The sequence below is a fragment of the Hibiscus syriacus genome, unplaced genomic scaffold (genome assembly GCF_006381635.1).
Source record: "Hibiscus syriacus cultivar Baekdansim isolate YM2019G1 unplaced genomic scaffold, ASM638163v2 tig00109916_pilon, whole genome shotgun sequence".
Lineage (NCBI taxonomy): Eukaryota > Viridiplantae > Streptophyta > Magnoliopsida > Malvales > Malvaceae > Hibiscus > Hibiscus syriacus.
Window position 1 is genome coordinate 729,862 of NW_024062526.1, and position 15,698 is coordinate 745,559.

Here is a 15,698-nt window from a genome sequence, read left to right on the forward strand (position 1 = left end):
CGATGTTCAATTAATTCATCGATGCATCGATGCATGTACTGATGCATCGGTGCATGCCTTTGAATAATTGATTTAAGGCTTGTTTTTGGTTCAAAATACTTTGTGAATTTTTTTTCAAAAATAGTTTAAGTACAAATCACAATTTTACACATTTAGTAAGGATTAAAATTGATGTTGAAAAACTTGGAGTAATAATTTGATATTCGGTTAATTGAATCGAATTTGTAAAACATTTGAAATCTTAAAATTCATTTAACTTAATTTGTTATATCGAAATATCAAAAATGTTTTCAACAACCAAAGAACATAAACACCCTCTAACTAATAGCAAAGAATGCAATCAAAAATTATTATTATAAGCATTTTTCATTTATTCTTAAAAGTGCTAAAATTATTTTAAACACTAAGTGAAGATAGGTCAGTAAAACTAATTCTCCCTAAGTGTCCAAAATCTTTCCTTGTCTAAAGGTTTTGTAAAGATATCCTCTAATTGATGCAAAGTATCAACAAATTCTAGAACTACATCTTCCATAGCGACATGGTCTCTAATGAAGTGATGTCAAATTTCAATATGCTTAGTTCTAGAGTGTTGGATGGGATTTTTGGTGAGACAAATAGCACTAGTATTGTCACACTTAATGGAATGGTACCTACTTTAATTCCATAATAAAAAAGTTGGTGTTTCATCCATAAAACTTGTGCACAACAACTACCGGCTGAAATGTATTCCGCTTCAGTGGTAGATAATGCAACACAATTTTGTTTCTTTGAAAACCAAGAAATCAACATATTTCCAAGGAATTGGCAAGTACCAGATGTGCTTTTCCTATCTAATTTTCATCCTCCATAATCCGCATCAGAGAATGCATGCAAGCTAAAGCTAGAGTCTCTAGGATACCAAATTCCTAAACTCGGAGTGTCCTTAAGGTATCTAAAGATCCTCTTAACATATAGTAAATGTGATTCCTTAGGGCATGATTGAAATCTAGCACATAAGCAAACACTAAACATAATATCCGTCTACTTGCAGTTAGATAAAGCAAAGAACCAATCATTGACCTATATAATTTAACATCCACACATTTACCTTCTTCGTCTATGTCAAGCTTTGTCGATGAGCTCATTGGAGTGTTATGTGGCTTCCCATTTTCAGTCCAAACTTCTTGAGCATATCTTTGACGTACTTAGCTTGATTGAAGAAGATGTCATCTTTTCTTTGCTTGATTTGGAGTCACAAGAAAAATGAGAGCTCCCCCATCATGCTCATCTCGAATTCACTTTGCATTAGCTTAGAAAATTCTTGACAAAGAACATCATTAGTAGAACCAAATATTATATCATCAACATAAATTTCAACTACTAATAAATCTTTACCTTTATGTTTTAAAAACAATGTAGTGTCAACCTTTCCTTTGGAAAAACCTTTCTCAATTAAAAAGTTTAACAATCTTTCATACCAAGCTCTAAGAGCTTGTTTAAAACCATAAAGTGCTTTTGTCAACTTAAGAACATGATTTGGAAATTTTAAATCTTCAAAACCAAGAGGTTGTTCCACATACACTTTTCCTTTATAAAACCATTTAAAAATGCACTTTTAACATCCATTTAATATAATTTAAATTCATGAAAACATGTAAATGCTAATAACATTCTAATTGCTTCCATCCTAGCTACGGGAGCGTATGTTTCGTCATAGTCTATGCCCTCTTCTTGAGTATACCCTTGAACAATAAGTCTAGCCTTGTTTCTCACTATATTACCACTTTCATCAAGTTTATTCCTAAACACCCATCTAGTACCTACAGTAGATTTATTACTAGGCCTTTCAACTAATGTCCATACTTTACTTCTCTCAAATTGATTTAACTCTTCTTGCATAGCCATAATTCAATGTTCATCATTTGATGCTTCTTTAATATTCTTAGGCTCTATGCATGAGATAAATGCAACATAATTACAAATATTTCTAAGAGAAGATCGAGTTGTTACCCCTTTGGATGATCACCTATAATCTCACAATCCTTGGTAAGATACTTCCCTTTATTCAATGGTTGGATTCTCGAGAGGATCTTGAGTTTCCTCATCTTTCGTTTCTTCCTTTGATGATGATTCTCCAATGTCATGTTCAACGTTATTTATATTTATAATACCTACATCATCATTCAAACAAGAATCCTTCTCGGAAGGGGATTATCATCGAAACCAACATGTATAGACTCTTCTACAACTAAAGTTCTTTTATTAAATACTCGATAAGCTTTAGAATTTAAGAATAACCCAGAAAAATTCTTCATCACTTTTAGCATCAAATTTGCCAAGATTGTCTTTACCGTTGTTTAAAACAAAACATTTACATCCAAAAGGATGAAAATAGCTAATGTTAGGCTTTTTATTTTTGAAAATTTCATATGAAGTTTTCTTTAAGATTGGCCTAATCATTACTCGATTTACAACATAACAAGCGGTATTTCTGAGAACGTACAACTGGGAGATGTCCAACAAGAACGATGGAATTCTGTTAATCTTAAGATGTCTTATCATGGAAACAATTTAGATTCCGCTTACCTTTGAAACTTGCTGCTATTTCTTCTCAGCAACGGTTTATACTGGGGTTGGTTTTTGCAAAAAGTTGTGTGGCGTTTCCATTGTTAGAAGGTGAGCTTTCAATCAGGTATTGGTTTGGTCAGTTTTATTATTTGACAGCAGACCTTGTTTAATCAAAATGGGGTATCGGGCTATCTTCTGTTGCACATGATAAAGTTATTATGAATCTTATTTCAGGTTTTCCTACTATTGTCTTTAACTGGATGTTTGTTACATGCTTTGATGTCGAAAATTTTGATTTACTTGTGTACCTTCACACCATTTTTATGTTTTTATTCTTTATTTCTGTGACAGTGGTGAAAGCATGGAAAACTCATTACGCGCATGTTGCAAAGGAATAAAAATTGGAAAAATTTTGATTCACCGTGAGGGAGATGGTGGCAAACAGGTTAGTAAAATCTTTGCAATCTTTAAGCTGTTAAGTATTACATATGATTAGTTCTCAACCATTAATCTGCTTTCTTGAATTTGCTTAGCTTATATACGAGAAGCTTCCCAAGGATATTTCAGAGGGCATGTTCTTCTTCTTGACCCAGTTCTTGCTACAGGTAAGCTTGTTTCTTGATCCATTCCTCGTGCCTACTGTTGTTAGTATGAGTGCCAATCATATGCAGTTGATTTAGACAATTCCTGCTTATAATTGTTCTTTGAAGCTGTCAAATTGATGGGAACTTTAGTTTTCAGATCTCCACTCAGTTTCTATCATAAGAAAATATGTGTTCATATTATTTCAAAATTATTTAATAATAAAAATTAGTGGCAATTTAATCCTTGTTAAATCATTTCGATTTTTTTTTGAAATTGAATGGCAAGATGTAAACATAAGCAAATTCTATATAATATATTCCTGGGATCTTCAATCAATGGAAATTTACTTATTATCTGACTGCAATTTAATGTAAAAAGAATACACGGTCGTTGCTTCTCTGCTATAAAAAGTAGACTCCAAACCTGAGAAGAAAATGATCAAAAACAAATGAACATGTGTGGTTCAGACTTCGATCAAATTACCCTTTAATAATGAGACATTAATTAATTAATTATGTTTCCCTTGCTCTTTGTGACTTGCCAGATGAGGAAAGGCGGTCAAAATGTTGTATGCCCTGAAGTCCTGCCTTGTCAGGATCCCCACTACGGCAGGCACCTGCAAATGAACCATGCAACTCGTTACAAAAATGGCGTTATAAGCAGACTCCATAAGGTTGTTAAAACGTAAACTTACCCCTGCGCCTTGATATTTCGGCACGATGAGCATATGCCGGAGTCCGACTTGTCGGAATAGAACCATGGCTTTAGCCACTGACATGCTTTCTACAACCGTGTAAGGTGTTGTATTGGTGAGGGGATGTAAATCGACATACATTTCCATTTCTCGACGAGTCACGGCCACCTGCTCGATTTTCAGTTCCCGTTCGGATAACTCGACCCAGTTGAATTTCTCCCTCACTTCCCATTCCTCAGTTCGCCGTTTCTCAGTTAGGAACCATTTCTTCTTCAGGGCTTGTACCAGATGAGCTCTGAGGATCAGTCCATGCAGTTCTGTTGCACCAGTGGACACAGTGCCTGGAACCGGTACATCCTCATCAACAATGGGGAATGCGTTATGCGAAGTATTTTTCAATACATCAACGATACGGGACACCTTTTCGATCCCACAAAGAGTGATCACTGGTGGCTTGGCATCACGAGTTCACCTACGGTGAGATTTTGCATCCAGGGTTCAGGATTTGCATCCAGGAAAGGAAGGCCTTTGAGTTCAAGTATAATCTCGTAGATGCTCGGGTTGAAACTGTCGCCGACGGTTTTCGCAATGAGAAGGACTATCATTGTTATTGGTAGCAAAAGAAGGTTGTTTGTGAGTTCGAGGAAGATCACACAAAGCGAAACCGTCATTCTCATCGAGCCCGACATTAAAGAGGCTGCACCCAGAACAGCATAAAGGCCTTGATCTAAGTTTGTATGCGATCCCATGAGCATACCGAGAAGTCGGCCGTAACCCGAGCCCATGAGTATGATAGGGAGGAAGAGACCAGAAGGAACTGCAATGCCAAAAGTAATGAGTCCCAGGATGCAATAGAGTACAAAAAAGATCAATATTGAGGTATGGTGGAATTCTGAAGAGGTGTTGCTAGAGAAAATGTTTCGAACAGCATCGTCATTCGTAGTAAGGAGGAGGGTTGCTAGATCATTGTAGTGACCAGCTGGACAGTTGAACTGCTTGAAGTTCCCGGCCCGATCATTCGTAGGACACGTCTCTGGAAAAGAGGGGTCACAAGGTCTGCATTGGGCTAGAAATGGGAGACAATATTGACAAACTGAGGTAAACAGAGAGACGCCGAGAGCTAGAAGTAATTTATGCAGTTTCCCTTTCCTGCAACAGAACGAACAAAATATGTCATCGCTTACTAAGAACTAAGATCGGATTATCGGTTTCGGATTTGCTCATGAACTTACTGGTTAATGAGATTATAGAGCCTAAGGACCTTATGGAGAACATGATTGTATAAGCTTCCCAAAAGTCCTCCAATAATTCCAATGATTATCACAGGGATTAAATCCATGGCATGGTAGCTCACTTTAACATCACTAACATCAAATATGATCAACCCTCCCGTTCCGAAAAGGCCGCATTTACCGGAATTGCAGATTTCAATGAATGCCCTAAGCACCACCACCACGACCGCTGTACTACAGAAAGTTCTCCACAGAAGGGCACTCCTCCACCATGTTGCAACCTCTTCGAGAGCGAATAGAACGCCTCCCACTGGAGCACGGAAAGCTGCACAAACACCCGACGAAGAACCACAGGTGATAATGTCCCTGCGGTCGCGATCATTGTTGAAGTAACGAAGCCAACGCCACTTAAGACGGTAGTTGTCGGGCCCGCCCTGTGCTAGTAAAGAAGCGATGCAACTTGCAATGTGCACTAAAGGCCCTTCTTTCCCAAGATCTAGGCCAGCAGAAACTGCTCCAATGCTGCCAACAATCTACAATTTATTGAAAATTCATCAGCATTGCAATTTATAATAAACAAAACAAAGTGAAAACTGTCTCATGCATTATGTAACAGCTTGTTTGTCTATGTTTTGTCTTAATTGTCAACTGGATCCAGTTTTAAAATAAGGAACTCTTTGGACAAATCAACACGAGCAAGAACACTGCAACCGGAGAGAACTCTCAAACATGTCTTCAAATATCAAACTGGATCATCGAACGAATTCCGAATCCAATGGACCAAACCTATGGCACTCGAATTCAGAGAATAGCCATGCAACCATCTCCGAATATGTGTTCGATACCGATATTGGACATAGAGAAAAACAGAGTTGGATCAAGCTTTGACCAGGCACATAAATTGAAAAGCTAACCAACCTTGACAAGCAATGTTGTAGCACCAAACATGTTTGGAGTGTTGACTCCATTGAGATAAGCCTTGATTTCCGGAATTCCGGGACCGGCTGCAGTCGGGGCGAAGAACACACACAAAACTGCAGCACTCAAGGTCAATAAAAAATTGACTCCGGTGAAAAAAGCTAGCCCAGATAAGTACCTGCAAACAATTCAACTACTCAGTATCAAAATCCAATTCAGATTGTCTTCAACATAAGCCAAAAGCTTTGTTTTTGAACTTATTATATCTTCGTCCTAAAGCAAAGGAATTAGAATAAGAAAGCTTTTACCTTTCCTCCTGGATGAAACCGACAATGGCAAGAAGCTTGTAGCCAGCAATGTTCTCAATAGCGAGATTGATGACAGTGGCAATCAATCCGGTTAACAATCCAACAAGGAAAGCCAGTAACCATTTCAAGAATATGTATTGAAGAACTTCTACTCTGGATCTGCTTCTCCAATCATGCTTGAAAAGATCATTCTCATTTATCCTGCATCATCAACCAAATCAAAAGATCAAACAACTCAATCAAAACTCAACATGAAAAATGAAAATAATTTTTTTTTTTTTGAAAAATCATTACTCATAATCCAAGCTTTCTATATGGGAAACAGTGGCTCCAACCAAGGCTAAAGGACTGGTAGAAAGGGTTCTGTTTCTCTTCAAAAGTGGCTGATTCAGTGAATTGCTTTCGGGTTCTCTTTCTTCTTCGTGAACTACAACTTCAGCTTCCATGGCGGTGGTGGGAGTTTCTGGTTTTACCAAATGGTTGGAATCATCCTCCATTGTTATACCAAAGAGAGAACTTCTGGAGAGACAAGAAGAAGAATTAATGGAGATTTTGTCGTCAGTTTTGGATTGAGAAAGGGTTGTTGTTAGTTAGTGTATACATAAAGCTGGGAACTTGGAAATATTGGAAATGGCTTTTACTTCTTCATCATGCACCTTAAACTTCTCCATTACATTTGTTTTACCACATCTATAAGGTAACAATATTTGGTAAACGAAAGTCAAGTTTTTATTTTCTTTTCTAGTATCTCAATCAATTTACCTTCACCTACTCTTTTTTTTATGTGATCAATATTTTGTATTTTTATTTATATGTTTTTTCAATTCAATTAAGAAATAATTAAAAAAAATCTACTTATATCTTCTAACCAATTATAGTTTTAAATATAATATCAAATTTAACACAATTCAACCGAATCTATTCAATAATCTTAGTGATTTCATGGATTCAAAGAGTTACACTATATCGATAAGATATATGCATATTAAAAAAAATTACTAAAAAAACATAATTTAACTTCAAACTCAATAAGCTTATATATATATATATATATATATATATATATATATATATATTTCTATATTTTTTCATGGGAACAAGTTTGCCTTATCGTAACTGAAGAATATTTATAATGACTCTAGTTGATAATATCATTAGTAAAACTATTACCACTATTCATACATCAATATGCTAAACAGATTTAAAAAAAATTGAGGGTAACAATGTCTTTTACTTTTTGTTGATAATTCTACTCAATAAGAATGTCTATTCAATTTTAAAAAATGTAACATTATGCACGAATCAAATTACATTAATGGTCGAAGAAATTGTTATTATTCTAGAAGATATCAAGTTTAAACACCAGAAATTACCTGATATATAAGTATTCATTATCAAAAGACGAAGCATTTTTAAAATAAATACTATCGTAAATGGGTAAGTACTATAACTTAATAAAAAGATGTGCCTTTCTTTAATCCTATTTGAACTCTCAAATCTGGAGCAAATCTAGCAAAATAATAAAGAAGGAAGCTGTAAGATTAGATCCCAATAATTGATTTATTTTTATGCGGAGTAAGTATCAAAGGTGGAAAAAATCGTAATTATTGTGACCTAATGAAGAAAAGGGTTGGTTGTTTTGTCAAATAAATGTGTGGAATAAATATATGATTACAAAAGCTGGATTTTGGCTATAAAGAACCCAGGGACCAGCAAGAACCAAGGAATTTATGTATATCGTCACGTGCTTTTAATCCTATCATTTTCATTCTTTTTCTTTTATTTTTTCCTCATAATTTTCAAATCACTAGAATTTTAAAATGGTGATTCAGCAGTGATGTTGATTAAGCTTATTGGTGTAATTCTTTTTATTAACTTTATTAGAATAAGATGATAAATACAAAAAGAAATTCATTAAAAATAATAAATGAATAGTCATCAAAGTAACCACTATTTGTAGATAGGGATGGGCATAGTACTTGAATCCGACGGGTTCCGACTCAATCAGATCCGATCGGGTCGGATTTTTTTTTAAAAAATTGGGTTCTGGTTGAGTCGGAGTTTTTTTAATTGATGTTCGGGTCGGGTTTAGGGTGAAAAATACCCGATCCGACCTGGAAAATATATAATTTTATCTTATATATTTAGGAATAATTATAATAATATCCCTCTATATATTATTTTTTTCAATTAAATCAATGTTTTTATTGAATAAAAAATAATATTTTTTATTATTTCGGGTCAAATCGGGTCGGGTTTTTAAGTTATATATTGGGCCAAATCGAGTGGAATCTTATTTTGGTCAGGTCAAGTCGGGTGGAGGATTCCATTTTTGTCGGGTCGGGTCGGATAGACAAAAAACTAGACCCAACCGACCCATGCCCATCTCTATTTATATTTATGATCTCCTATCTATCTTCTCTTGTATGTATACAATCACATATATATATAATATGAATTTAATTTGAAAGTTTGAATAGTAATTAAATTTAGTTTTTTATTCGTGTTTATGATATTTTTGTTCATTTTATTGTTTTTGTTTTAATTTGACACATAACTTTATTTTTTTAATTTAGCATATATTATTAATTATTGTATTTGAAATAAAAATATTGATATTTTATAAAATTTTAAAATTAGATGATTTTTTATTCTTTTTAATTCGAACATATCTAATTTAAAATAATTCAATTTAAATTTATAAGTTAAATTCATGTATTAAATCAAACAAAAAAATATATGCGTACCAAATTGAATGAAAAAATTGATTTTATATACTAATTTAATTTAAAAAGTCAACTTTAAAAAAATATATAAAATTAAACAATGAAATCAAATTTAGATACTAAATATACATTTACCCTTGTCGCGACCGTCTTTCGGGTGGACCCGAAATTGAACTTCGACTTGAATGAAATGATTTAAGTCGCCATCGATCATTTATTTTAAGAATAAAACGGATTGATCGGACACCCTAATTTCTTACCTGATCTGCATCTATGCGATATGTCGGATTCGAGAGTCGGTTACAGTCAAGGAAGGGTTAGCACCCTTGAACTGCCCTTTTGGTACTAATTAATTCTCAGTTGTCTTTAATTAAGAAAATTGAATGTTTAAATAAAAAGGTAAAATATGATCCAAATTACTTACCTTTAATGGATTTAAAAAGAATACCCTTAAAAAAGTCAAAAAAAATATTAGCTAAAGTAAAATGCAGAAAAAAAAGACAATAACTATAAAAATGTAACGAAATAAAAAGAAAATAAACACAAAAAACCAAATAAGTTAACTAAATTACGAAAACAAATCAAATAAAATAAAGAAAATAAAAAGAAATTAAAAATGATAACTAAAAACAAAAAATCAAAAAATAATAATGAAAAAATAAAAAATATATATATAACTATTAGGTACAAAAAAAGAAAATAATAATAATAAATAGGAGAGAAAAAATAATAATAAAAAAAACAAAACTTAACCTACTACCATTACTTCACCGAAAAAAAAGATTGGTTAGAGAGAGATAACATGAAGAAAAAAAAGGGTTAGGAGATAATCCTATCAAATGTTAGGATATATATAAAATATTAGGTAAAAAATAATAATAAAAAACAAAACAAAGTAATATATATATATACACACGTATAAACAAAACATTAGGAAAAACATAATAAAATAAATAAATAAATAAATAATAATAAGAATAAAAAAAAACATAAAAAATATGTATAATATTAATAAAAGGGCTAATTTGAAATAAAAATCAAAATTGGGGACACAATTAAAAAGAAATCGGGGTAAAATTTAAATTTTAGGGTCGAAATAAGCTTTTTTAAAATCGAAAGGACCAAAAATGGAATTTCCCCATAATTTGAAAACACGCGGATCCAAAGGGTTCGGATCGGGTCACGGGTCGAGTGGCGGGTTGCTATATAAGATAATAAACACAAACATTTTTCATTTTTCCCCTGGCCCAATAAAACGTTTCCCTTGTTCTTGGTGTTCTTCATCAAATGAAGAACACCACCGCCGAACCCAGAAATCGATTTGTTACCGCCTCGTCGGCCGCCGTAGATCGGCGTCGACTGTCGTTCATCGGCGGTGGCCAAAGGAAAAAAATATACCATTCGAAAGCCTATTTCTTCCTTATTTCGAAAATCACAACCTTTTCTTAAAATGAGACTCGGGGAGGGCTAGATCTGAGCTTGAAGCTATCGGTTGCCCTCCCCCAATCATCGTTGAATTTTTTATTTTAAAAATCGCAAACGGAGAAAGAGGAGCATGCAAGCGAATCAATCGAACAAATGTAAAAATAATACCTTTTTTTATTTCAATCTTGCCTTCGAATGCTTACAATCCTAGTTTTTCCTTTGTATTTTTTCGTGTGATTTTTGCGTAATATTCGTGTATTACATATGTGTGATGTTACATTATTTTATAGCCTTGACATTGGCTATTTTTAGAGTCTCGATTTTTAGAGTTTGACTCAAACTAAAATACTTGTTCCCTTGTTTGTTGGTGAGTCCTTTAACATCACGTCACAGGAAAAATAGGGGCGAGGACCTTGCGGCGCTGAGAAGATGGGTGAGAAGTGGTGGGAGCAAAGTGGGATTTAGGGTTCTAAAATCCTACCCGAATTGGTGAAAGCTTGGGCCGATTCGGGTTGGAGATTGGTTCAGGTTACTTCTTGGGCCACTGTTGTAACTTGTTTCTTTGTAAATGGGCTTCGGGCCTGCAACCTGTAACTAAATAAAATAAAATAAAATATAAATTAATATAATATATATAGATATTATAAATGTGTAAGATAAATAATGTCACATCAGTCAGGACGAAATGATGTGTCTACAGCTGTCCATCTTTGCTCATTATCGTGTAACGAAAATAAAGCAACGATTAAAAGACACAAATTTCGTCTATATCAAATGTCCTATGTTTTAGAGTTGAAATCCGATATTAAGACTGGTTTGTTAATTCGGATTGAATCAAGAAATGACTTTCTCATCGTGAGGTTGAGTCGAAACTGGAAAATTCAGAGCACGATATCCTTCCTTGCAAAGTTGAAACCCAACTCAAAGCTTTGACAAATAGCTCCTGGATCGCCTTCTAGCCCAAGATACTTCATCGTGAAGCTGAAACGTGACTTGAAGACTTCAGGGTTGATATGTTATAGATGACTCCTTCGTCGTGAAGTTGGGTCAATCTTTAGGATACGATATCCTTCGTTATGAAGTTGAAATCGTAGGAAAAATCAGAAAGTGGCTTCTTGTTGCCAATCTTGACCTTAGTCTTCTTCTTGACTTAAAGACATTGGTGTGAAAATTTGACCAGAATGTAGTTGATACGTCATCGAGCTAAATAGAGTCAAACTTGAAAGTTTTCATTGGCAGATAACCTTTTCTCGCCTTGAGTTATGTTGTACTGAGCTAAGAGATTGCCCCAGATATTCTTCTTGACTTGAAGACCTCGACTTCAACCAGAAAACAATTTCTCGATGCTACCACGTGGTTGATGTGCCATCGAGCTGAATGGAATCGAACTCGACAATTTTGTTGACAAATAACCCTTTTTGCCTTGAGCTATACTGTAAATTTGACATGCCTCTAAGGTGAATAGAATCGATCTCAAAGGTTTGTTGACAGATAACCCTTTTCACCTTGAGTTATGCTGTAAATTTGATGTTCCTTTGAGCTGAATGTAATCGAACTCGAAGGTCTTTGCTGACAGATAACTCTTCTCTCCTTGAGTTATGCTGTAAGTTTGATATGCCTTTGAGCTAAATGTAATCTAACTCGAAGGTCTTTTGTTGACAGATAGCCCTTCTCGCCTTGAGCTATGCCGTAAATTTGATATGCCTTTGAGCTGAATGTAATCGAACTCGAAGGTTTTGGTCGATAGATAGCCCTTCTCGCCTTGAGCTATGCTGTAATTGGCTGGGAGATAACCCCATATGTTACAAATAACTCATTTACTGTGAAATCAAGTCGATCCGTTTGGCACTATATCTTTCATCGTGAAGTTGAAGTCATGGATGACTCATTTGCTATGAAGTTGAGCTTTGAATTGGATATCCTTCGTTGTGAAGTTGAAATCCAATATTGTTTGGCTTTGAGTTGGATATCATTCGTTGTGAAGTTGAAATCCAATCTTGAATATTTTTTGGCTTTGAGTTGGATATCCTTCGTTGTGAAGTTAAAATCCAATCATGTATAAATTTCACCGATTTGGTTTTGAGTTGGATATCCTTCGTTGTGAAGTTGAAATCCAATCTTGAATATTATTTGGCTTTGGGTTGGATATCCTTCGTTGTGAAGTTGAAAACCAATCTTGTATAAATTTCACCGAATTGGCTTTGAGTTGGATATACTTCGTTGTGAAGTTGAAAACCAATCTTGAATATTATTTGGCTTTGGGTTGGATATCCTTCGTTATGAAGTTGAAATCCAATCTTGCATAAATTTCACCGAATTGGCTTTGGGTTGGATATCCTTCGTTGTGAAGTTGAAATCCAATCTTGAATATGTTGCGTTATTTTGAGTCCAATATCCTTCACTGGAAGTTGAAATTGACTCTGAATGAAACTGGAAAGTTGTTTGTTGACAGACAATTTTTCTCGATTGAAGTTGTGCTGTAAGTTTCCTCTAAATGAAGGATGGCCCTCTTTTTGCGGGCCTAAGAAGACTCCCCTTCACGGGAAATCCCAGTGATAGATTATGTCAACCAGATATCATCCATCATGGAGTTGAAATCTGGTTTGAAAACATTAACTGGAGACTAGCCACTCGTCGTTGAGTTAAGCTGAACTAGATTCGTTTTGTATTGGCTCTCGAACCCGTCTAAAATTGATTCTAAAATTTGTTGATCTTTCAATTGGTCAAATTGGTTGAGGTGTAGCTCCTCGCTATTGAGTTAAGTGTTGAGTTAATCGATCGACGGAATAACCAAGAGGGGGTGAATTGGCAATAAAAATTTTGGTGGAAGCTTTTGCAGAAAATAGAAAATAATTTCACAGCGATTTAGAGTGGTTTGACTTTCTCAACCAAAGTCTACGTCCACTACCTTAGCTATCCACACTAAGGATTTTCCACAAATTCACTAATTTGTCTTTCTTTTGAGGACAAAGTGTAACCCCTCAAGAATAATACCCCAAATTCTTGAGAACACTTTCTCCCAAATATAACAATACAAATTTCGCAAACTTACAGAAAAACCTCACAAGGCAAGATGTTTGAACAATTCTAGAACAAAGAAATAACACTCAAGAATAATACAATTGATCACAATAAGTGTTCTTGAAAGCAAAAATGAATATTAAATGAAAAATAGTCTTGAAAATGCTCAAACTTGGGGTTTGATGCTTTCTCTTTGATTCTCTCTCAATTCTTCTTAATTGTTGTTGATCAATGGCTCCTAAGCTTTTTAAATACACCTTGGATCATTTTTAAATGTTGGGGATCATTGGTGAAGTCAATAGAGTCATTATTGTCTGAAAACAATTAAATAAAACAGTTGAGAGCGTGGGGGTATCGGTACCTACAGTGTAAAATTCAAATATTTCGACCGTTAAATGACTAGAGGTATCGATACCTCCAGGGGGTAGTTGTACCCATAGGGCATTCTATTTTTCTCGGAGCTAAATCTTGCATAGGGGTATCGGTACCCCTCATAGGGTACCGATACCCTCTGGGAATTCTGTTTTCTCGAAGCCCTTCCTATTAAAAAAAATATTTTTGGCTTGTTTAAGGCTCGAAATACTTTGTAAAATTGTTTCAAAAAGATTAAAACATAATTTTACACTTAAGTAAGGATTGAAATTGACATTTGAAAAAAACTTGGAGTAATATGTTAATATTCAAATAGTTTAATCGAATATATTTGCAAAAATGATTATAAAATCTTAAAAATCAATAACACTAAATTTGTTATATCGAAATATCAAAATGTTTTCAACAATCTCCCCCTTTTTGATATAACAAAACATTTTAGTAAGTTTTAGATTTTCTTGTTGAAAATCATTTTGAAGTCAATTTTTGAAAAATTACTTTCCCTTACTATAACCACACTTCTCCCCCTTTTTGTTAAATCAAAAAGACTCTAAATCGTTTTTAAACAAAATTTTTGAAAAACTTAGCCAATTGATATCTAGAAATTTAAAGCTTAAGCTGATAAGAACACAATTAAGAGAAAAAGTTAGCCATTAGTTTCATAAATCAATATTCATAAACAATGTGTAATAGGAATTGGTCATATTATAATATGATGTAAATGATGCAATATTTAAGATCAAATTTAAAAATTCAAACTAACCAAAAATATATATATTATGTTCAAATATCCAAACATCCATATCATCCATAACAAACAAATCCAAATCATCAAAATGTTTAACAATAAGTTCTAAATCAAACCAAGAAAACTAAAGTAAGGCAGGGTCTAATCCATAGGAGGAGGAGGAGGAGGAGGATAATGTGCTCGTATCTCGAGTGTGAGCGCATCTAAACATTCATTCATCTCCCATTATTGAGCCCCCATAGCAGTTAAATGGGACTCTATGGATGCAAACCTAAGATCAAATATCTCCAAAAATAATCTAAAGTATGGAGGCACTTGATCCTCTTTCTATGTCGGCACGTCCTCGGGTGCTTCATCATCAATATCGTGAATATCTTACATTATTTGTTGAAGCTCTGGATCATCGTGTACTGCCAGTGTCGGAGGAGGTGGAGCTCGTGAAGTACTAGCTCCCAGAGTTTTCTCAGTTGTTCGAACCCATTGATTAGTTTCCTTATCCAATGTCCATCACGATTTATTTAAAGAAGTCAAGTTGATTTTGTTTTTGAGAGGGATGGCTACATCAAGTCGTACTCTAAGTTCGTCTTTGATAAAAAAAATTACTCAGTAGACAACCGTAAACTAGAGTTTCATAAACTTTTTTATTAGGAACAAGGTTGACGATTTCAACGAGTTCAGAAAAGATAAATTGAGGTAGGTTTATTTTCCTATTATTTTGGATACAATGTATTCACCAAAGGTCTAAGGCTCTAAAAGTGGAGTATTTTCCTTCAGATGGTCTAAACCGCCAAGAGATCATCAGATGAAGAAAATGATCTTGGTGATCTAACAGACTCGCACTAGACTTGACCTTGTAAGGAGAACCTACTGTTTCTTTTTCAATATCTAAGCCATCATTATCTAATCCAAATGCATTAGCAATGTACTGGAATTAATATAAATGAATCGACCTAGAAGATATGATCGAGATGAAAAAGTTTATCAAATTTCCAATCTTGAAGAGTAGGAAGATATCTAAAGTTTATTTCTTCCATAGCTCGAAGAGAAGGAATAGTTCTTCTTGAATTTTGTAAGACTCAAAGAGATAAACAAACCTATGGTAAAGATTATCCTACGGCCATG

The 15,698-nt window shown here is 34.2% G+C and overlaps 1 long non-coding RNA gene and 1 pseudogene across 1 annotated transcript; one reads left to right on the top strand and one right to left on the bottom strand.

Annotated features, from left to right (window-relative positions):
• Positions 1-2,468: 2,468 nt before the first annotated feature.
• Positions 2,469-3,159, top strand: LOC120210147. The gene is made up of 3 exons (XR_005524477.1): positions 2,469-2,655; positions 2,899-2,992; positions 3,081-3,159. It is a non-coding gene; the product is annotated as an uncharacterized LOC120210147 (long non-coding RNA).
• Positions 3,160-3,616: 457 nt separating this feature from the next.
• Positions 3,617-6,821, bottom strand: LOC120210176 (annotated as a pseudogene).
• Between the last annotated feature and the right edge of the window lie 8,877 nt (positions 6,822-15,698).